This window comes from Thermobia domestica, chromosome 2 (assembly GCF_964235325.1).
Source record: "Thermobia domestica chromosome 2, izTheDome1.hap1.1, whole genome shotgun sequence".
Classification (NCBI taxonomy): Eukaryota; Metazoa; Arthropoda; class Insecta; order Zygentoma; family Lepismatidae; genus Thermobia; species Thermobia domestica.
Window position 1 is genome coordinate 366,617,888 of NC_137455.1, and position 23,145 is coordinate 366,641,032.

Genomic DNA, 23,145 nt, shown 5'->3' on the forward strand with positions numbered 1-23,145 from the left:
CTTCGTTGAAAACTGGACTGTTATTCTGCCAAGTGAAATTCAGAGTAATCACTGAAAAACGATCAAATCTCCATCGTTACGGCAGTGGTATATTATTATGAAACAACTGACAGTTTTGCTGTAATAGGCGACGACAAAACACACGATTCCGCTCGTACTCATAGTCATGGATAAGATTCTAAAAGATACTTGAAGAAAAGCGAAAATATAGGTTTTAGAAAAAGGTTCGAATACGTGTGTAAAATTTATCAAACCGTTTCAGTGATTTTTAATGATGCTGCATCCCACTTTAAAAATTGCTTTCAGATGTTCGAGACGCGGACAGGTCCGATAAAGCAGTGGCTTTTCAGTGAAACTGGCCATGGCAAGGGTCTCTGCGACGGTATTGGGGGTGTGGGGGGAAAGGTATAAAGAATGTGGCAACACGGCATAACCTTAGGCAAGAACAGATTCACAATATTAAAACTGCAGAAGAATTCGTGAGTATAGTGCAAGTACAAACTCGGGTATTATTCTCGTAATGTTGTCAAGAACCGAATTGGACAATTTTAAGAAAGAGAGAGAGAGAAAAAAAAAACAATGGGAAAGTGTGCGACCGGTAACTGGTATTCGACGAAGTCATCTTTGGCTTTTATGGCAGTAACGGGTCACCATGGACTAACTTCGTGCTTTCCCCAAAATCGAGCTTCTGCAATTCAAAGTTTAAATTTACGAAATCTGCAAAAATGACTGCATACATGATAACCAGTGATGGATGGGAGAAATATTATCAAAAAATCATGAATTACATGAAGTTGAAGTGTTCTTTATGTTTCCACATAGACCTTCAACAGGGTACAGGTTTCCAAAAAGGCATAAGAGAAGTTAAAATAAGTGTTTTGTGACTATCGACAAGGTGCTAAGCGTTGTAAGTGCACCAACACCTATTGGAGCATCTGCACGGTTAGATGCTATTAGCGAAGAAGACACTAAGCAAGCAAATAATTACTTCAGTGTGATAAAATCAGTGAAACTTTGATTTCGAAAACCATTTTAAATAAGTTAGTTTAAAATTTGTGTGTTTCGTAATCGTAATTTTTCTCTCTGATTACATCGGTTTAAGAAAACCAAGGAGTAGGGGGAGGTTCATTTTACAATTTCAGAGATCCATTGAGATCCATTTCAGAGAAAGTTAATGAAACTTCGGTAATTTCAAAAGGCTGTAGTTAATTCATGAAGCATTGGTGGAGAATGCTATTTGGTGTGTTTATTATCCATGTAAAGTTGAACCATTTGACAAAATTTCAGAATTTTAAATTATGGCGTTTTCGAAGAAATGGCGATTTTTAAAAATTTGACGATTTCTCGATTTTTTTGCGACAAAACGGTTGCACAAAAAAGCGATAAATTTTTTTTTTCGGAAAGCGAGTGGAAACAGAATTTTAAAATTCGAACCGGAATTGCTCGAAAAAAATCGCAAACTTCGACTTTTCAGATAAACTGATGTTCATTTGTTAACATATGTACAAAACGATACGCATGCGCAAACCATACTATAATAAAATATAGTTTACTTATATCCCTATGTACATACCACAATAAGAATTATAACTATCTCTCTCCATAGCTGAATGGGGCTGCGAAGTTGACCATTTCCATGTTTTCTAAAATTCATAAATTGTACTCCCCATCTTTGATGGCCCATTACTTGGTGGAATTTTTTTTTCCGACAAAACAAAATATACGGGTCATTTAAAAACATGCCTAGTTGCTATAAAAAAAACATTCAACAATATCTGACATGGTGATGGTACATTTGGGGGGGGGGCTGAGAGGATGGTACAGTTTTTTTGGGCTGTTACGAATACAAAAAAATCCCTAAAATATAAAAAAATACTCTTTTCTTTATAATAGCACTATCTTATTCTAGATTCCTCGCTCTACTAAATGAGGATTCGAACTTATGAAAGATCAATAAAAACTGTATTCTATAACCATAGCCGCCCGCTGCAGGGAACAGTTGTTTTCACCATGGATTTTCAAAATACATAACAAAATATTAAATTTTCTTATTCACACACAACAGTTAGTGTAGTTAGCAGTAAATGTAAATAATTGTTTTTTACATTAAATATTATATGGTTCTAGGTATCTGTATTCGTGACTTTCCTCCTTTTTCCCCCTCCCCCCTGTAAAATATCCTGTGGGAGTTACTATGTCTAAATTTCCCTTTAAAATTCGCTTATATACTACACATACATCTATATAGCAACTAGTTATTAAAGATGAATATATTTATGATTACACCAACCAAAACGATTAAATTAATCGAGAGCCGTAATTAGTAGACACTGCTTTACTCGGTTAGTGCATTGCATACATGACAATGATAACCAGCATATCTGAGAATGTTTCATACTGTGAAGAGATAAATTTACTTCGAAATATCCCATACTGCAGCTAACTTAATATTATATAAGAATTTCGATACTCGAAAAGAAAGATCAATTGAGACGTGCTAATTATCCTGAATAACCGAGTCCTGTAACCAAAAAAGAGGGGTTAAAATAGCTAATTGTCTACAACAGCTCAAGTGCCCGGCAATAATAAAGTGCAATTAGCAATTACAAAGAAAAGACGGTTATGGTTACCGCAAAACCGTACAATTGTTATTCCTCTTGCTTAATGTAACCAGGTAAGTTGGTTAACACCTTTTGCTCTTTTTCTTGGTAACTAAAGTCCAGAAGGTATAACGTCATTGACTTCCCGCACTTGGACATGCTCGTCACTGAGGGTGTGGTAAAAGGATACCCAATCACCAGCCACAATTCACCGCACTCAGCGAGCCATGAGTAACCGAGCTGGCAACTCCGCATAAACGTCATTACATCTTTTCGCGGGAAGCAAACGACGTTATACCTTTCGTATTATAGTAACCCAGGAAAAGGCAAAGTGTACTTTCACTGAAAAAAATGAAATATTTAAGTTTTACGTCCCACGGTTATGCCGGTTAGGCTAAAGGAGACGGTGATTGAGAAATGAATGAAATGGTGGAATGAAGAAAGTGGGAGGAAACGGGAGAACCCCGAGAAAACCCACGCACATGTGTTTGTCCACTACAAAGTTCACTTGGCGGGAGCAGGATTTGAACCCGGGACCCCAAGCACCAGAGGTGAACTGTACTTTCACTGAGTACTGCTCGGTTACTATTTGGCTACACGATTTCTAGTGTAGTTTTAACCGAAATTCGACTACTAGCAGCTAAGTTTTCATTTAATTCTTACTCTGCACACGATAAAAAAAACTCATATGCACCCGTGGTTTGAGTTATTAATTAAAATTTATTAGTAATTTGTTACAATTTTAGACAATGCCTTTCTTTTAAAAACAAGACAATACTGAATAAATTCTAAGGGGAGAAGTGACACCAGTGCTTATAGTGTATATCTTCGTACATATACATATAAGCTCTAAGACAGCCTTTCCCAACCCGGAGTCCGCAAGCCAATCTGAGAAAGGCACACACATACACAGTGATGAGAAATACACCATTCACACGGTGCGAGCTGGGCTCGAACCAGGGACCCCAAGCGCCGGACATGTACGCTCTACCACTGAGCCACCGCGACCCCCGGATTAGACTTGATGTTGAAGCGGATCGTCACTTAAAAGTTTCTTTTTTTGATCCTGACATTTCCAAGTTAGTGGCTGAAAGATAACACCACTCATCACATTAATGAAGTTGTGTATCTCGGTGAGTCATACACTTAGTGTCAGGTTAATTTGTTGAAGTTAATACATTTTATATTCTTCCAAAAAAAAATACCTTTTTTCTATACTGGACGGGTAGGCTATTGTGGTTTTGTGTTGTTTACGTACTGGATTTATTTGTAACATCTTAGTCAAGATATCCGGCCTGAGATTTGAAACCAAGGACCATCTGATTACGCGATTGGCATCATACAACTCTAACATGATTATACCACTGCAAAGAAAAACAAACACACCCATATATGCACTAACATGGGAAAAAATATAAACACTAACCGTATTTTATTGCAAGGAGTCCTTCACATGCATTGTAGACTCTAAAGTAGGCCGCAGTGTGGAAAAGGTTGGGAAAGGCTTCTCTATGATATAAAGGGTTGCGGTGGCTCAGTGATATAGCGTTCACCTCTGGTGCATATGGTCCTAGGTTCGATCCCAGCTAACGCCATATGAACTTTGTGGTAAACAAACACTGTCTGCGTGGATTTTCTCGGGGTTTTCCTGTTTCCTCCCACTGTCTTCATTTCACCCTTTCGGTCATTTCTCATTATCGTCTCCTTTAGCCTAACCGGAATAATCATGGGACGAAAAATTTTCACGATATCAAATAAAGAATATATCAATTAAATAAATTTCCGGTATATCACATTACAATTGTTAGCGTATATAGGGACCAATTTTTACTTTGATTCGAACAGTGACTGCAACCAATTCACCTGACCCGGTTCCCGGAGCAGTTTAGGAATCACAGTGAAGTTGCTCCACCAGGTCGTGATGTAAGGTCATGTGGTATTATCATGAGGTAAAAGTGGAATAAAACGAGCCCTGCGGGACTTCTAACCCAATTTGCTCGCTAACGCTCGCTCAGCTACGTTTCGTTGCGTAAGTAAATCACTTTTTTTTATTAAATTTGTGTTTGCAAAGTGGAGCACCAAAGGCATGAACAATTCCAACAAGTGACTGAGGCACAAAACATTTCCAGGAAGTGACTGAACCTATAAGAACCGATTGAAGTTACTGTCTGACTCAAAGTAAAATCTTGCCTAATGGGTATACTCGAGCAGACGGTTCTAATAAATTTTGACATTTCTTGTAGCCTATTTTCAGGTTAGGTAAGCGTTCACTAAATGAGGAGCTCCATTAGTACTAGCAGATTGACTTACGGAGGGCTCATTATAAATACAATGTGAACGTATGTCATAAAAAGTACAGTTCATAAAACACGAACCAACTTATGCTATGTGGACACTAAAAACCACAAATGCTATCTAACCGAGTCAGAGCAGGAGTGAAGCAGAGGCAAGCGTTAGCGAGGGGGTGAGTCCGTAGAGAGCAGAAGATACTGGAAGAGCACACTTACACATACAATACTTTCACTATTACTCAAAATTCATTTCAATATACTGTGCATTGACGGTAATTACTTATATACACACTCGCATCACTTCATGTGAAATGTTTCACATAGTAGGTTACCTTTAAATTTTCTGTTTGCTAGAACCGTCTGCTCGAGTGAAATTTATGTCGGTTCTTTGTGGCCCAACATTTTTGGTAAAAAATGGCTAATTTTAGTTAGGTCACGTTAGTTTAGCTTAATTTAAGCCAGGTCTAGTTTGGTATTTCGTAGTAACGTAAATTGGTACAAATAGAAAATTTATAGGTAAAGTACGATGTGAAACTTTTTTTTTGTGAAGTAATGACCGTGTAAATATAACCAATTACTGTCAGTGCACAGCATATTGCAATGAATGTTGAGTAACAGTGAAAGCATTGTATGTGTTAGTTAGTGTGCTCTTACACTATCTTCGTTTATGCGCATAACCCCCGTCGCTGACGCGCCTGCTCCCTACGGACGCACCCTCTTGTCGCTCGGGTTTCCGTGCTGCACTCCTGCCCTCACTCAGTTAAGTAGCATTCGTGCTTTTCAGTGGCCGCACAAAAAACTGGTTCGTGTTTTATGCACCGTAGTTTTTATGCCCTACGTCCACACTGTACTAGTACTGACCTCTCCTGATGTCAATCTGCAAGTAGTAATGGAGCTCCTCATTTAGTACATGCTGTTATTAGAAATACTAAACTCTACCCTAACCTGAAAATGGAAGAAATGTGTTAAAATTTCGTACAACCGATTCCTCGAGTAATGCCATTAATCTTCCCAAAAGACCAACCCTTCACTTTGTCCAACGTCACCTACTTTCAATTGTTTGCGTGTGGATGACAGTTTAATTGTAGTAGTAGAATATTTATTGTCATTAAACAACATTTTTATTATTATTATTTCGGAACACCTCAGCATTTCGTTTCTATTGTATGCAGCACTTCACAAATTTTCACACATCAACACCCTTTCAAAGCACGAACTCATTTCTCCTGTAAACAATGTTTTTTTCGTCCCATTGTTACAACAGGCAATGGCAATTGTAGTCAAGAAACACTAAATGTAGCACAAGTCTGCATAAACCGGAAAAAGAAACGACCGACCACAGAACTGTCAACTAACAACTATTAATTGACGGGAAGTGGTAGCGGGAACAGAGTTCTCATTCAAACAAAATTAGGCCGTTTCGGATGCTTAATTCGGAACTATCATATCCAGCGAAGGAACGAAAGGGACGAGCATACTCTCGATTAAACGGGATTGTCTCGTTGATTTCGAAAAAGGGGAACGTTGCCAACATACCACGTCCCGAGAGCAACATTGCCACATACCATTTCTATAGTACACATGCAACTCGCAAGCATCTGTAATACACTCGTCCAGTACTTAGAAAAAAAAGTACAACAGTAACACATTTTATCAAAAAGTAACATGTTTTGAAATACGTTGCAAATATTTTTAAAACAAGCTAGATTTCCCGCTGCCAGCCAATTTTCACCGCTAGACACGATCGTAAAACCACCAGATTTAGTGGGAAACCGCTGCCATTGGCAACACTGCCCCACCACCACTACGACATTCATTTGTTTTCAAAACTCGCTCTGAATTCAGTGATGCCAGTTTTGTAACAGCGAAATTTCTGTCCGAAACCATACATTTCCCGATTACATACAATATTTACAGTCAACTTCAGTAGATATAATTTACAATGTCTATAGCAGGCCAAAATTAAAAATAAATAAATAAATAAATAAATAAATAAATAAATAAAATAGAATGTACACAATTTTTACGAACAATATGGTGTTTTTTGTGTTTTGGAAGGGATGTTATGTTCAGCAAAGCAACACTTAATTAAATTGTATTAGCCTTAACACGATTCTGGTGTTGCTTGCACACCGCTTGTTCCTTGCCACAAAAATAAATAAATAATTATTTAAAATGTTTAAAAATGCAGCGATAAGTAGGGTATTTTCCAATAGTTTACATTAGCTTGATGTTTCAAGTATTTTGTGTGTTTGTAATGTTCACTTTTACCCAGGGATAAAGTAGATCTCAGAAGGTAGGGGGACACATTACGTAAAGCCGTCTCCTGTACCTATCTTTTCCCATTGTAATTTTTAGAAGCGTGTGATGCCACAGATATTTTCTGGAAGTGAGGAGACGACATCCACCTGCGTTCCCCCTCACTTTTAGCTCTGCTTTTACCCAAGGGTAAAAGTGGATCTGAAAAGGTGGGGGGACGGTAGCGGCATGACGTCACGCCGTTCCCCCAGCCTATCTTTGCCCATTGTAATTTTTTGAGGAATTGAGGGGACGCCGTATATATTTTTTCGAGGTGGGGGACGGCGTCAACCCGCATTCCCGCACTTTTATCCCTGCTTTTATCAAGAAAGGTCAATGTTGCAGGCTAGGTTGTTCTACGCCTAGAAAAGTTGAGAATGCAAGAATTTCCCGCTTTCAGCCTATTTAAAAAAATCTCCGCATTCCCGTCAGTGCTCAGAATTTTACGTTTTACGGGAAATTTCTCGCCAACTGGTATCACTGACTGAAGTTGGAATACTTGCTCCCTGGTTTTGCAAACTACATGTAATAGAATTAAGTGTTAAAAACATCCACATGTATCTTAACATCGTCATTTTTGTTATCATTATTTAACATAACAAATGACGTTATATTTCGTTGCCTGATGTAATTTCATGACCAACATTTGACGTTGTTATGACGTAAGTGTGCTACTAAGGCCGAGTTCGATTCCTAGCGGGAGCTCATTTAGTTAGGATTCCACGTTAATCAGTAGGTTTCTTTAAGAAAATTTCCTTCGAGTGACAAAATTTTTCCTTTTCTTATGAATTTTCCCTGGTTTTTGAGTGTCCAATACCTATGACAGAAGTTATGTAGTAAGATTAATTTAGCTATATTAAAGGAACTACTTACCGCATTTGTTTTATTCATTTGCTTTTCGCTTCTATTTTTTCGTGTATTTTTCACGCATTTTTTAAAAAATATACACCGAAATACACCAAGCCAACAAAATGAAATGAAATCTTTCGGTTTAACGTCCAACGTTTATGCCTTTAGGCTGAGAGAGACGAGGATTAAAGCAAGTGAACGTTAATAGCATAATTGGTGGAATGAGAAAGTAGAACAAAACGAGGGTACCCCGAGACAACTCACGGATACGACGTTGTTTACAACAAGCTTACTTGGCTGAGGATGTAAAAAGAGACCCCACGAACCAGAGATAGGCGCTCTACCACTGTGAAACCGTGACCCCCCCTTTCAGCCAACAATGGTTGCAAATTATGCTACTTTTAGCACACAAAATCTATATCTATTGTATTGGTTTACTTCTGAAGAACCAAGAAAAATTTTAAACATTGATATTTGAGAATTTCTCTGGATTTTTCACGTTTTATCGAAAATTTCCCTTTTTGTTAAATTTACCTATGAAATTTCCCTAGATTAGATTAGGGAAATTTCACTCAAACTACGAACGCTGTAGGGATGCGCACGAGACAAGATTTGTGGCTGTCTCGTCTCGAAAATGTTCTGTAAAAGTGGTGTCTCGACTCGAAAAACATATATTTTTCTATTGGAAGAGCCGTGTCTCGACTCGAATTTTGTCAGGAAATTCCTGTCTCGACTCGTCTCGTGCGCATCCCTAGAACACTGATCAGTAGGTCCATGCCCCGCTACTAAAAGGAACGTTAAACTCAATATTAACTCAACAATATATATATATGTGTGTGTGTGCTTATGTGAATTTCCTCGCGTCTGTATGGTTAGCACATACGCCTTGAGCGCGGGAGACAATAGATCCATGTCTCAAATAAGCACACATATATTATATATATCTTTGGTACACTTATCTTCTGATTCGTTGAAAATTTGGGAACACAGTGTCCCGCAGACCGAAAAGTGAGTAGCATGGGTAAAGAGAAAACTAGTCATGGAAATTTAAGCTTTTCAGGCTATGTTAATCCTTACATATAATGAAACTAGCCTGACCAAGTTACAATGGAAGAAATGCAATCACCTGCAATACCTTGATAGCAGAAAATATTCTCCAGGTATTATTATCCCCCTCTCCTGCAGAATGAAAGCCCTGAACAAAACGCAGTATTATTTACATATAACTACAACCTTAAAAAACTAACTAACTCTATAGCCTATGGAACCCGGAGGTTCAATGGCGCGTTCACAAAAGCTCTACTACTATCCTTAGTCAGTTGGATCCAATTTCTACTTTGTATTCCTATCTCTGCGAGATCCACCTTAATAATGTCCTCCCATCCGCGGCTAGGTCTTCCTAATGCTCGTACGACCCTAACAATGTTGGGTAAACCGTATAAATTATGTAGTTCCTCGTTATGAAGTTTCCGCTCCTCTTGGGTCCAAATATTCGTCTCAGGATCTTGTTCTCAAATACTTTTAGTCTATGTTCTTCCCTCAGGGTAAGCGACCATGCTTCGCAACTATACAGAACAAAGTCAAGATTATCGTTTTATATATTTTAAGCTTAAAATTCCTCGACAGAATTCGCGACGACAAGAGATTTTGAACCGAATAGTAACACAAATTCCCGTATTACGGTCCCGACGCACTTCCATGTATTTAGTTTTCTCTGCATTTACTTCTAAACCCATGTCCCTGCAAGCATTTAATAAGATCTCTGCATTTATTTTTACTGTTCTCCTATCATCCCCTATTAAATTTACATCATCAGCATATGCCATAACCTGGTGAATACCTTTCAACTCTAGGTCCTGGTTGCTATCTTTGATTTTCCTTATGGCGTATTCCAGCATAAAGTTAAATAATAATGGCGGCAACGCATCTCCTTGTTTCAGGCCATTTTCGACGTGAAAGCTCGTGGACAAAAATTTTCCTACCCGGACTTTACTTTGGGATTCACTTAAACATATCTTAATTAATCTAATTAGCTTTCGCGGTATTCCAAGTTCTGTAAAAACGTTGTATAATGTTTCTCTCCTAAATGAGTCGTAAGCCTTTCTAAAATCAATAAATAGTTGATGTACCGGGGTATTGTATTCCCACTTTCTTTCGAGTATTTGGCGAATGGTAAATATTTGGTCGATAGTTGATCGATTTCGTCTAAATCCGCACTGATAATCTCCAATAATTCCATCTGCGTATGGGGTCAATCTTGGTAATAGAATATTTGAAAGGATTTTATAGGATGTTGACAGAAGAGAAATGCCCCGATAATTATTACAGTCAGTTTTGTCGCCTTTCTTGTGAATTGGAACAATATAACTACAACTACACTTTGTGTAATATACCAAACAGTGGCGGTTAGAATCCAGTCTTTCTTTTTTTCAGAGATCCTTCCGAGGGTTCGCTTCCATCTCCCCCTCCCCTAAGAACTAAAATAAATAACAATTGCGATTACTTTTTATTTTTGCACAAGGGACGCAATTAAAGTCCCAGTTCAGCACCTTCACACTTAGATTTTGCCCCTGGAAGAAATTTTCTTGAAAAGAACCTATTACCATTGTTTCTTGGTTTCTCATGTGATCTCACATACATAAACAAAGTATAAGAGTGTAGAACTTCATATGCCATAGTTAATGGAAATTTTCTCCTGAAATCAGGAATTCTTACCCGGATAAAATTAAGGGATGGAACATGTTTAGAGGGCTTGCTCGTGACATCTAACTATAGTTCTCAACAAATGTGTTACAAATGAAGATGTCTGACTTGCCTCTATTTTCTGGTACTTACGTTTTACTTATTTTATGTTCCTCAAATTCATTGGGAAGCAAGTAAAGACTGTGCCTGTGTGCGTAACAAAACATAAATGTACCAGATAATTATTTCTTCACTTCCTTGAAAAAAATACAAATTTAGTCCATCTCATATCTGCTAACAAAAGGAGGTAGCAGACCAAAGATAGCCGCTGTTTATTAAAGGTCGTTATCTAGCAGAGGATTCATTCAGTTAGAGGGGAAAGAGGAATAATTGGAAGTTTCTATATTCGTTCGAACTGCAATATACAATTATTTTAAGAACCATTTCCTTGCTATTTGTCTGCATCAGGAAGGAAACGCCATAAAAATCACTAGAATGTGCAGATTTATCCGAAGTACATACTAGATCACTAGTTCAATAGCAAATCACTAAATCTATGACGAAATCACTAAATGTGGCATATATATTAGAGACATGCAAGAGCCGAAGTTTTCGCCCGAAGCCTAATCTGGCTTGAATGTAGATAGTCCCGGCCCAGCCCAACCCAGGCCCGGGAAAATTTTGGAAATTTTTGGCCCAAGCCAGACCCGGAACAAATTAATAGTGGAGCCAACCCGCCCAAGTCTGGTCACTAGGGAGAACAATTAATTCTCTATATAGCAAAAGTGGAGTCGCTGAGCAATACCAACTGTAAAAGTTGCATTGTTTTTAATACCTTTCAGTCTTCATTTTCTTTTGAAATCACCATTTAACTAAAGTCATTAATTATTAAGGAACTGCAAATAATCGTCCGAGCCCGGCCCTACCTGAAGCGCAGGCCCGCCCAAGCCCGGCCTGGGCTAAGGAAACAGCATAGTTGGACTTCCCAAGCCCGACTCGTGCAATGCACACACACACACACACACACACACACACATATATATATATATATATATATATATATATATATATATATATATATATATATATATATATATGTGTGTGTGTGTGTGTGTGTGTGTGTATAATCTCCAAAATATTAAAAAATATCCAACATAATATCTAAGGATATGCAATTTAAATTAGAAAAATGTTCCAGAAACATTTCCTGTAAAATTCATTTTAGGTACAACAAGGTATATTACTTTTATGTAACTGAAGCATATATTGTGAGAATAATGTGAAAGTATTTCTTTGATATATCAGAAAATATTATTAGCTAGAAGCACAAACTATATTTCAAAAACGCGATGGTAAAAAGTTTCTATTCATTAGACCCTATTAATATATGTTTTAAATGTTTAAATTAAATATTAAATAAAATATTCTGAAAATAATTCTAAAATAATGTATGAAAATATTTCATTTAAGTTACAGAAGAAGGTAATAAAAACATTTGCATACAAAATTAATAGGCGTTTTAAAAACCTTTCTGGAAAATATTTCTAATATTACGAACGAATTTATTTTTAAAATACTCGAAACATTTTAAAAATTGTATTTCATACGTTTTCTCGTAACAATAGAAAAGATTGCAAATACTACATTGGGAACTATTTATAAAATATATGGAATACATTTCCTATTCTGTTTTCTATATCATGTATGTAAAACATTTTTAGTATTACTTCGAAAACATTTTCTCTCGCAACATTGAAAACATTACATTACATTCAACACAATATTTCTAGTACAATTTGTGGAAATTTTCCTTACATTATTTTTTCCATAAGTAGAAGCTTTGCTTTGTTATAATTAAGTATAAACTAATTATTTGCTGAGCAAAACTATATATTTTCATTAAAATTCAACATGTGTTACAGTTTCGCCAACTAACTCTTTGGCTTCATCAGACACTATATGATACAATATAACTGTACAATCGTATATACGGTTTTGCTCAGCAAATGATTAGTTTATACATTATTTTCCTTCTAACTTTCTAAAAAAAAAATATACTTCCTTTACTTCATAAAATGTTTTCTAAACATTTCTTTAAAAAATATTTCCGGTAAATATTTGGGATATTTCTCAGATATAACGAGGAATATATTTTCTCCAGTAACGGAAGAGTATATTCTGAAAACAATGTAAAAATGTTTCTATAATATATCAGTAAATCTTGGTAACTAAAAACACAAAATATTTTCCAAAACATAACGGAAAACATTTTCTATTCATTTTTAATGTGTTTAATTTTCCCTGTTTTGAAGTTTCATATTCAAAATTCGATAAAATATTCTGGAAATAATACTAAAATATTGTACGAAAATATTTTATTTAAGCTATAAGAGAAGATTACCAAAATACTTTTGTAAAAATTAGGTAAACCTTTTTAAAACATTTCTGAAAAATATTTATTATACCACGAAAGAATTTATTTTTAAAATATTCTAAACCTTTTTAAAAATATATATTCAATATGTTTTCTCGTAAAAATAGAAAATATTGCAAATAACGTATTAGAAAACATTTTTGAAATATATGGAATATAATCCGTTTCATTGTTTTCCGTATCATATATGGAAAACATTTTTAGTATCATTTCGAAAACATTTCCCTTCTCAACAGTGAAAACATATTATATTACATCCAAAACAACATTTCTAATTTACAAAAATTTTTGGGAAAATATTTTCGGGAAATATTCGGAATACATTGGGGAAACCAGCATGGAAATCTCCAGAGAATGAAAACATTTTGGAAACCAAGGAAAATATTTTCTTTTGATTGAGGAAATATTCCTTGCTGTGTGGGTAGGTAGTTTCGAACTACCGCCCATACCGGTTTAGGTGAGGCTTCGGCTATCCTCTAAAATGGGAAACTAGGTCGTGCCCTTCGGTCCGGGAAAATGGCTACGTCGTACCCCAAGATGTATGAAAGAGTAGGTTGTTGGTGCACCCAGGGAGCGAATCCAACGCCCTACAAGACGGATGATGTAGGTACTGGCTTCAAAGAGCGACTCGTGCGTGTTCTTGAGCCCCGGATCGGATACCTAGTATCCTAACGCACACTTGTACCTCAGGATTGCTAGGAAGTGGGACTTTTCACCCCAGGTCTTTGTTATACTCTACTCCGTGCAGGTCCCACGACAATATCAGGGGATCCGCTGCTCCCAAATGGCCACTGTCTTTAAGGGAGACAGTCTACATCAGCCATTGGGTGTGGTAAGGTATGGTGTACCTCTAATTAGAGGAAGTACCGTATTGTTTGAAAGATCCTACCGAGGGAGGGTATGGTGGTCCCTCCCAATGGTGGCCTACACGTACCATTGGATTGGAAATGTAGCTCAGCTACTATTTGCACGTGGTACCTGGACACGTAAAAGATAGGTAGCCTCGTATTGTTTGGGCGGGCCTACTAGGGAAGTGATAAACCAGTTGCCCAATCCCACGTGGTACTGGGTCGTCCTTAGAAAGGCAAGTGTTCCCTGATAGCCTGATCATGAGATTTTCATAATTTAAGATGATAGGCTGTTCGTTCATGTTGATTGAAGTTTAACGTATCTTTCAGAAGCGAAAGTATATGAGGCTTGATCTACTGTATAACGTGGAATCCGAACCACATGAACCGAACCCCGTGCCACGGGCGCGTACGATAACCGCTTAGCCACGAAGAAACTCACTGTCCGTTGAATCTACTGCAGAGAGGTATTCCAGGATAATTACTTGCTCTGTTGATTATACTATGTACGAGATCGTATCTTTCAAGATGAGTAGTAGTTTCGCCTATAGTACCACGCAAGAACTTTTGTGTGTATCCCCGTATCTATAACTAACTCTGGCGTCTTCTGCATTGAATGGAAACATCTTCAGAATTTCCAGGAGGGATTGGTAGAGAAGAACTCCTTTTTCCACGGGAGGACATTTGTTTTGATAGAAGGCAACATCTTGTGATAAATATGTTTTTGATTTATCAAGTCTATTGAGAATATCCATCATATTAGTGAATCCTTGGTCAGATCTGGTATTGAAAATAGATATGAAGTTAGAACTTTATCGTAGTAGCTGGTATTCATTTCTTAGATCAAGTTATCCTCCTTTGGCAACACATCAAAATGTTACTCCTTTTCGTGGAAGGAAATACTTACGCCAGTAAACTTGGCTTAACGATCAAAGTCTACAAGCCTGAGCTGGGAACTGAAATCGTTTTTGTCTCATTGATTAATAAACTGAATTTTAATGTGACAATTGTTTAATATTGTGACGATTACTTGTATTTCTTGAATCTGAAATTAAGAAACGATGATGTGCCTGGAATCTCGATACTCAGAGTAGGAGAGGTAAACATTTTGCTTGTAGATGTAGACAGCTGAATCTTTTGTTGTGAGATAATCCATGAAGAAAAGGTAGATTGTTCAAGAATAGGAAGGAGATTCATGGTTTCCTTTAACAATGAGTTTGGGTTTGTTTCTGGCTTTCGATTCTTTCATTTAGGTTTCTTTTCACAGTAGTAATCACTTTATTATTATTAGTTTCTCCTTCAATTTCTTTTCTTCAAATGAAGCTCTGCACTGATAAATGTTTATTTCATGCATTTACCTAGGTGCGTCTGCTGTACTTTGGTTGCGAGAAGATTGATTAGTTTTAAGAGAAATGGGTTGGATTACTTTAAGTACTTTTTCGCTAAAGTTAGGATAACCTTCCCTTTAGACAAGCTTTTCGATATTCACTGGTGAATAGAAGACGAAATAATTACATTTGGTATAATCTTTTATGGTTATATTATTATCACATGCGCCTTCGACGTGGAAGATCCACATTTGGTTATCGTATGAGCTCATGTGTTTCGGATCCCACTATAAGCTATAGCCCCTGTCACATATAGCTTCGTTGCTGCAAGGGAGTATAAACTCCATTCACACTGCCTCTGAGTACATAGAGTAAAAGGCGTTATGAGAACCTGTTACCAGGGTTGCCAGAGTGGAGACTCGCGATGATGCTAAACATTGTTCTGAATTATGCTAGATTTTTGTAAATTATGCCAGATTTTCAAATTATCTTTCCTAACTAATTTTAAAGACCCGCCCCTCTTTATCTTCATTATTTTAATGAAGTGTATTTACTCTATTCACGTACAAAGCCAATATGACGCTGTCAGGAATGATGGTAAATGGCACGTTATAGGGGAGGATGGTCGAATTTATATTTTATGAATGGATAACATTTTAAGAAATATATACACAACATGCGGCTTCCAACACAGCTCTGAAATATTTCTTTTAGTTTATTACTGGCTCTCCCCTGACGCTCACATCCCTCCCCTCTCAAGCTGTAAATTGAAAGGAAGAAACATCCCAGATAGCCACACATTCAGGTTTCAGTTGATAGTAGTAAAACTATGGGTAAGTGTTTTGCAGAGTCACGTTTGCTATTTTTGAACATTTGCGTTTGCTCTGAATTCAACAAAAAAAATTACAACCGCAGAAATACTGACTGGTTTCATTGCTCCAACTATCGCTTCAACTAAAAAGAATAATTCCCGACGGTCCTTGAACCATCTACATTTTCGTTCTTTTTCTGTTCACTAGAGGGAAAAATGAAATTATGCTAGATTTGGCCTGGATGCTAAAGTCAAGATGCTAGATGCTAAATGTATTTGGATTATGGTAGATCTAGAACCAAGATGCTAGATATGGCTTCACTGAAAATTAAAACTTAAAATAAAATTATGACAGTATTCAGCACAAGGACAACAATACGAAGAATAATAATGTTATTCATGCATACATGTTTTTAGTTTTATACGTTGAAAATTACCAACATCTCTATTGCGAGTAATGTTACTTACTATCTTCGTGAATTCATTACATGGAATCATATTATTCTTTTCAGTATTATAGTTGTTTGGAATATATGATTTTTATAACATGTTGTTTTGTCTCTTGGCAAAATCAATAATAAATGTTATAATAGAGTCAATTTTTCTAAATATTACATGTAGCGACGACTAGTGGTAATTTTAGATAAAGTAAAAAATCTGATCAAGGGAGCACAGAATAAGGTTCATCACATAAATGAAGAAACCTAAGGCTTGAATTATAAATCCCACAAAATGAAGAAATTATCCATAGCAAGCAGTAAGATTATTCTGTTATTAATTAGGCAAGTAACTTACCTGTCTTATTTCGTCTTCATATCTCATGCTTATTACTTGAATACCAATATGTAAAGTTCTAGATTTGAATATTTAATTTTACTATAATAATACTCAGATATTTTGTATTTTGGCATTACTCAAGCAGACAGTTGTAAAAACTTTTGGGACATTTTTTTAGATTTTTAGGCTAGGTTAGAGCTTTGTATATCTGTTAGCAGAAAATGCACTAAATGAGGAGCTCTACTGCTATGCAGATTGACTTCAGGAAGGCTCAATACAAATACAGTGTGGACGTATGGCATAAAAAGTACCGTGTATAAAACACGAACCAACCTTAGTGATACGCTGCCACTAAAGTGCACGAAAGTTATCAGTTCGCTCCGAGTCAGAAAAGGAGCGCAGCAAGGGGGCGAGCGGCAGCTGGAAGGTGCGTCCGCAGGGAACAGGCGCGTCAGGGACGGGGAGTATACTCATAAACGAAGATAGTGGAAGAGCACTCCTACACATACATTACTTTCACTATCCTTCAGAAATCATTTAAATTAGCGGCGCACTTCCGTAATTACCTATATTGACACTATTATTCCTTCTCGAAAGATCTATTTTATCTATAAATTTTCTATTTAGTGGAACCGTCGGCTCGACTGAATCGTGTATTTTATTTAAAAGACTGTCTCTAGGAACGTATACTAATATTTTAATCATAATAGCCAATAACTATTAACGATTAACAAGTTGGCTAAAACTACGAAACTCAAAGGTCACTGATCTAAACTATGTAAGGAATTGCCAACTCAGTACTTCTAGTAGAAACTTAGAATATAGGTTCCATGTTTCAATGTACAGGATGTATCTATAAGACTTAATTTTTTTGAGAGATCGAAATCAGTAAGAAAGGTGGCAGTAGACTGTAGTTCATTTATTGTTTAAAGTCCACCTCTTCATATGAAGCTACTGCAGCAGGGCCGGTCTGACCTCGCTGACCCGACAGGGTCAAATAAACAATTTTAATAAAGAGAGAAGGTCCGGAGGAAGACCAATATGTGGAAAAAGGTATGTGGCAACCAGTCTTGGGAAGTAACGTAACCCAAGTAACGTTTCCTAGTAACGCGTTACATTTTTTCCAAAGTAACTGTAACGGTAACGCGTTACAAATTTTTAAATAACGTACCTAGTTACTTTTTTCGCGTTACATTTTGGATGAGTAACTACAATATATGTATTTTTTTCGGAAACAAATGTTTCTTTCCTGTAAGTGAATTCCTCAGAATGGAACAATCGAGCATGAACGATGTCAGTGACCGACGATTCCTGCACTGTTCGTCTTTTCCCGTTTCGCCTTATGACCTCTAGCAATGAAATTTGCATGTAAAACCTGTTATCACTTTTCATCTTAACGTAAAGCGGAACGTGAAATCTCGAAGTGCATTTTCCCGTTTCGCCTTACGAACTTTATGTTGGTAGGCTTGCAAATACATTCATAAATACAATTTGATTTGTTTATTTATATAACAAAATATAGTGCCACTTGCTGTTTTTTGGAAGATGAGGACAGCCTCAGGGAAATAAGGTGTACTGATTGCAAGCACCTCGAAGATTTTGTCTTAGATTGTGACAGCTCCAAATCAATACATTCAGTCAGTGAACTACAAGTGCAATGGTACTGGTAGTCTATTTTACTTTGATTGGTGTTGTTTTTATAAAGATGGAGAACGAAAATATTTTATCGTTCGAACATTTGAAAGAATACTTTTTCTTAAAACCTGAAGATGATGGTGAACAGATTTTAAAAGTAAAGTAGTGCACCGGCGGGAAATATTTATCAAAGACTAGGGTGCCATAATTAACGACATACATTAAGGGGTTAATATGAATAAACTGTATTCTGATGAGCAAGCCTACTTTATTGATGTAATGTTGATGGTATGTAATATTGGAGTTCTCAGTTTGCGTTTCCTAAAGTCCAGTTGATTATAGAGTTTGAAACAACTAGCTTTAAAAAGCATGTATCGAATTTAGAGTTACTGGCAAGTTTTGATTCACCCCCAGTTCATGTGTTCTCATTTTGTCAGTTGTAGTGTAATGTTTCTCTATATTCTGTATTTTTATTTTTACATAGCAACATTGTTATTATTATATAATTAGTTTAGCAGAATAATAATAAGCAACCACTTTCTTCTAACGCATAGGGATAGACACGAGTCAAGCTAAAACTCTACTCGAATCAAACTCAAGTTTCGAGTCGAGTCAAACGTAATATTGTCGAGTCGAGTTCCGAGCCGATTCACTGTTCTTGGCGTCGTTTTGAAATCATGACCCGATTACAGTGGAAAGCGAAAGCCATGAGAAAAGTAAGCTAAGCAGTAATATAGAATACTTTTAGTGTTGCTCACGAGAGAGGACACTGCTCGCATCTCGTCTCGTCTCGATAGCGAGACTACACGAGATTTTTTATAACAAGCTTAGTTCGGCTCGGCTTAACTGAGCCGATGGCTTGAGTCGGCTCGCTTGGGGTGAACTCGGCTCGAGCTGGCTTGATTGGGATGAGCCATCTGCTGGGTTCGACTCAACTGACCGAAGGGCTCTAACCGACTCTGTTGGGTGAGCTGTTGGCTCGGCTCACTTCTCGGTTTGGGTCGATAGTGAATGAGCTGTGAGCCGATCTGCTCGAGTCGTTGACAATTCCAAACCTGGCTCGGCTCACTTCTCGGTTTGGGTCGATACTGAATGAGCTGCGAGCTGATCTGCTCGAGTGATTGACAATTATAAACCCGGGCCGAGTAGTTTTGAAGATATTTGGCCAGTGCCCTATAACTTTTAACAATGTTTAGCTCGAGCCCGAATACTCAACCTAGACCCTCAACCCAAATTCAGAAGCTCGTGAACAATGTCCTTGACTGTTAGACTTCACGACTACCGAGGTTGCAAATCAATAGCTTTTTTAGTATTCAGATATAAACCGCCTATATTTTATATTTATACACAGTGTTGTTATAATAATAATAATAATAATAATAATAATAATAATAAAAAGTTGTAGTAGCAGTAGTACCATTGGCAATAATTATATTGTCTATGTAGGATACTTGAAGAGAGTACTCGAAACTATGCACCAGATTTGGCTCGATTCGACTCGAAACTCGACCCGAATTCGAGTCGAATTAGAGGCAATTTTTCAAGCCGAGTTCTCGAGTCGAGATCAAAGATGTATGTTTCTAGTCGAATCGAGTTTCAAAGAAAACTTGCTCGAACTCACTCGTGCCTATTCCTACGAGTAACGCAGTATGGCATTTTAGTCAATGTTACATTACATTAAAACGTTCATATAACTGTCAAGTAAAAATTTGTCCTTGCATTTACATAAATCGATTCAGAACGTGTAATATTAATAATAATAATAATAATAATAATAATAATAATAATAATAATAATAGTCGTAGCGGTAGTAAGAGTAGTACGGAAAACTGAAGTAATAAGATTTTTTCACATATTCAAAGTTTCGGACCTAAAAGTAACGCGTTACTTTCGAAGTAAAGTAACAGTTACTTTTTGAGTTAAGTAACGCGTTACATTTTAAGAGAAAGTAAAGTAACTTGTAACGCGTTACATTTTTACAAGTAACTTACCCAACACTGGTGGCAACTTATATTCTTGTGAACAGTCATGGCGAAAATCTGCATGTCAAGTTCTTCGAGAGTTTCATTAAAAATGTTTTTGTGACTCACTTCCCCTATAAAGTAAGAGTGGGCCATCTCCTCTTCAGATTTAAGTCGACGCATGCAAAAGCAATAGCAAAATAAAACAAGCTTCATATCGTGGAATATAAAAGGGAGAACTAACAATATAATTTTTGGGAGTTTAGTTGCTGCTTCAGGGAATATAATACTCAGGGAATATAATAGTAATTTGAAACCCAACAGAAAGAGATATGAGATAACTTTCTTCATTTATATCATGGTGTCGAGCCGTCGCCTCTGTAACAATATCTGTAGTTTAGGAATTGTTGAGTCACTCATTAGCCTTTCATGTTTCAGTAGTTGTCAATTTTATCAGCCCAAAAGTTGAGCCGCTGTCATTATTCAAAGTCTGTTAGAGTGAGGTAGTGTATGTCCTTATCGTCTCGTTTCGTAAATTACCGTGGGAACGGATGTTAGTGTTATTCTAACGAGCGGGTAATATATTCAGACTTCTTGAATCTACATAATCGGAAAGTGAAAAATTATTAACTGCTTGGTGCGTAGGTGATTTTATTTAACTTTTTCACGGATATGGTATCAAGTGATGCCACATATATACCGCAAAAATAATCTGATTTTTTTTCACAAAGAAGAGTGCGAACTGAAAATAAGTAAAAATAATATTCTTAAGCACTTGTTGTTAGTTACCTCCAGTTGCACTCTTATTCGTGAAAAAAAATCGGATTATTTTCCACATTAATATGTGGCATCATTTGATGCCATTGGATGCAATAAAACAGTGGTTGCTGTTGTATCCGGTTTCACGGTTGTCGTTGTGTATTCATATACTACAATTGCAATTACAGTAAGATCTGGATATACACATAAATTTTGAATAAAATTACGTCGAAATGAAAATTCATTACACCACTTTCTGGTAGCTAGAGTAAGATTGATAGTTTTTTCTTAATTTTGTATCATTTTGCAACTATAGTAGGTAATTTCAGTACGGCAACCCTGTAGGCCTATATGTGCACAAATAAATCCACTCAATCTGGGTACTTGACATAGTTCGTGTAACAAAAGCGCTGCTGACATTCATGTTGTATGTGAAGATGTTTTCGTGCTTGATCCGGAGGATATATCCGACAGAAAAATATTTCGAGCTACGTGCAGGAACGCTGTTTTGTAGCTTATGGTATCACTTGTTCACGAATACTGAAACCACCAGCGCTGACTTTAAATTAATTTGTCCGTAGTTCTTTACCATAAAAATTAGTTTCAGCCTTGCCAAGGCGAGAAGAAAAACAATAATGCTTACTAATTTACTTATTTAAGATGTTGTTTTGTTTGATAAACTGAACAGTTTTGCAGACGATAGCGTAACAATATAGATCTTCACATATTACTTTAGCTGTTTAAATATTTCTATTTATATAAAATTATTGTTTTTCATTTTGTTTTGTTTTACATAGAAAGAGATTTTCATTATGACCATGACAAGGGAACAGATGATATTGTGCTTAGTTCCACCAAACTGTTTAGAATGCTGTAGTTATAATTCTATTTGTTATTCTTAGAAATATTATTGCATACATATGTAATTATAACCTGATTTTATATTATGACTTTGGTATAATTTACAGTGTGGCTACTAAGGAAGAGTAACCTTTATGTGAGAGAATAGTGTGCTTTTATTGTGGAAAAATAGTGATTAGTTGGGGTAATGTTGTTTAAGGATAGGTCGGGGTCAACACAATATGCCAGCCACCGGTGCCAAATAGTAGCCAGTCCGGCTCTGTACAGCAGGATGCTAGCTCCGGTACTCCGATGCTAGCATTTCGGAGAGAAGTACCACATGAAATATGTGATACTTGATACTAATAATAATTAGACTAAATAATAGTACGCATGCTTTTGGAAAGTACCGGCAACAGCATGTTTGGTCTCTATCCGTTACCCCCTTCTTATTGCTTTTAAAATCTTGCCTTTTAGTAATTTGTCTGCTAAAAGAAACCAGAGATTGTTTCTGGTATTTATTCCTGGAGCTTCACAAACATGCCTTCGAAATTAGAAGAGAGGCTACCAAATACCAAGTAATTCACTGTTTGGAGCGTTTCTGGAGAATGTCAGCTTCATATCTAAATGACATATATAATAAAATATTTGCATTTTTTAAAAAAAAAATCTAAGTACTGTATAAGTGCAACACAGATTCATTTCTTGTAATAAGTAAAAATGTATAAATAAATAAGGAATTCGTAAACAGAAACCAATTCAAATTGTTCTCATTACTTTTCACATTTGCGCTAGAAGGAAGCCTTTCGTAGACAGGTGGAAACTGGCCTGTTATTGCATGGCCGTCAAAATAACTAAATAAAATGATTTATAGACTAATTATTATATCTTCTAAAGAGTATAAGGTATCAAATGCATCTTAGAACTTTTGCAGTGTGTACAACGGTATGTTGTATATTTTTTTATTTGTAACGATTATTAACTTATAATGTGGGGCCGTAAGGTATTTTAAATATGTACTAGGCCAATTCT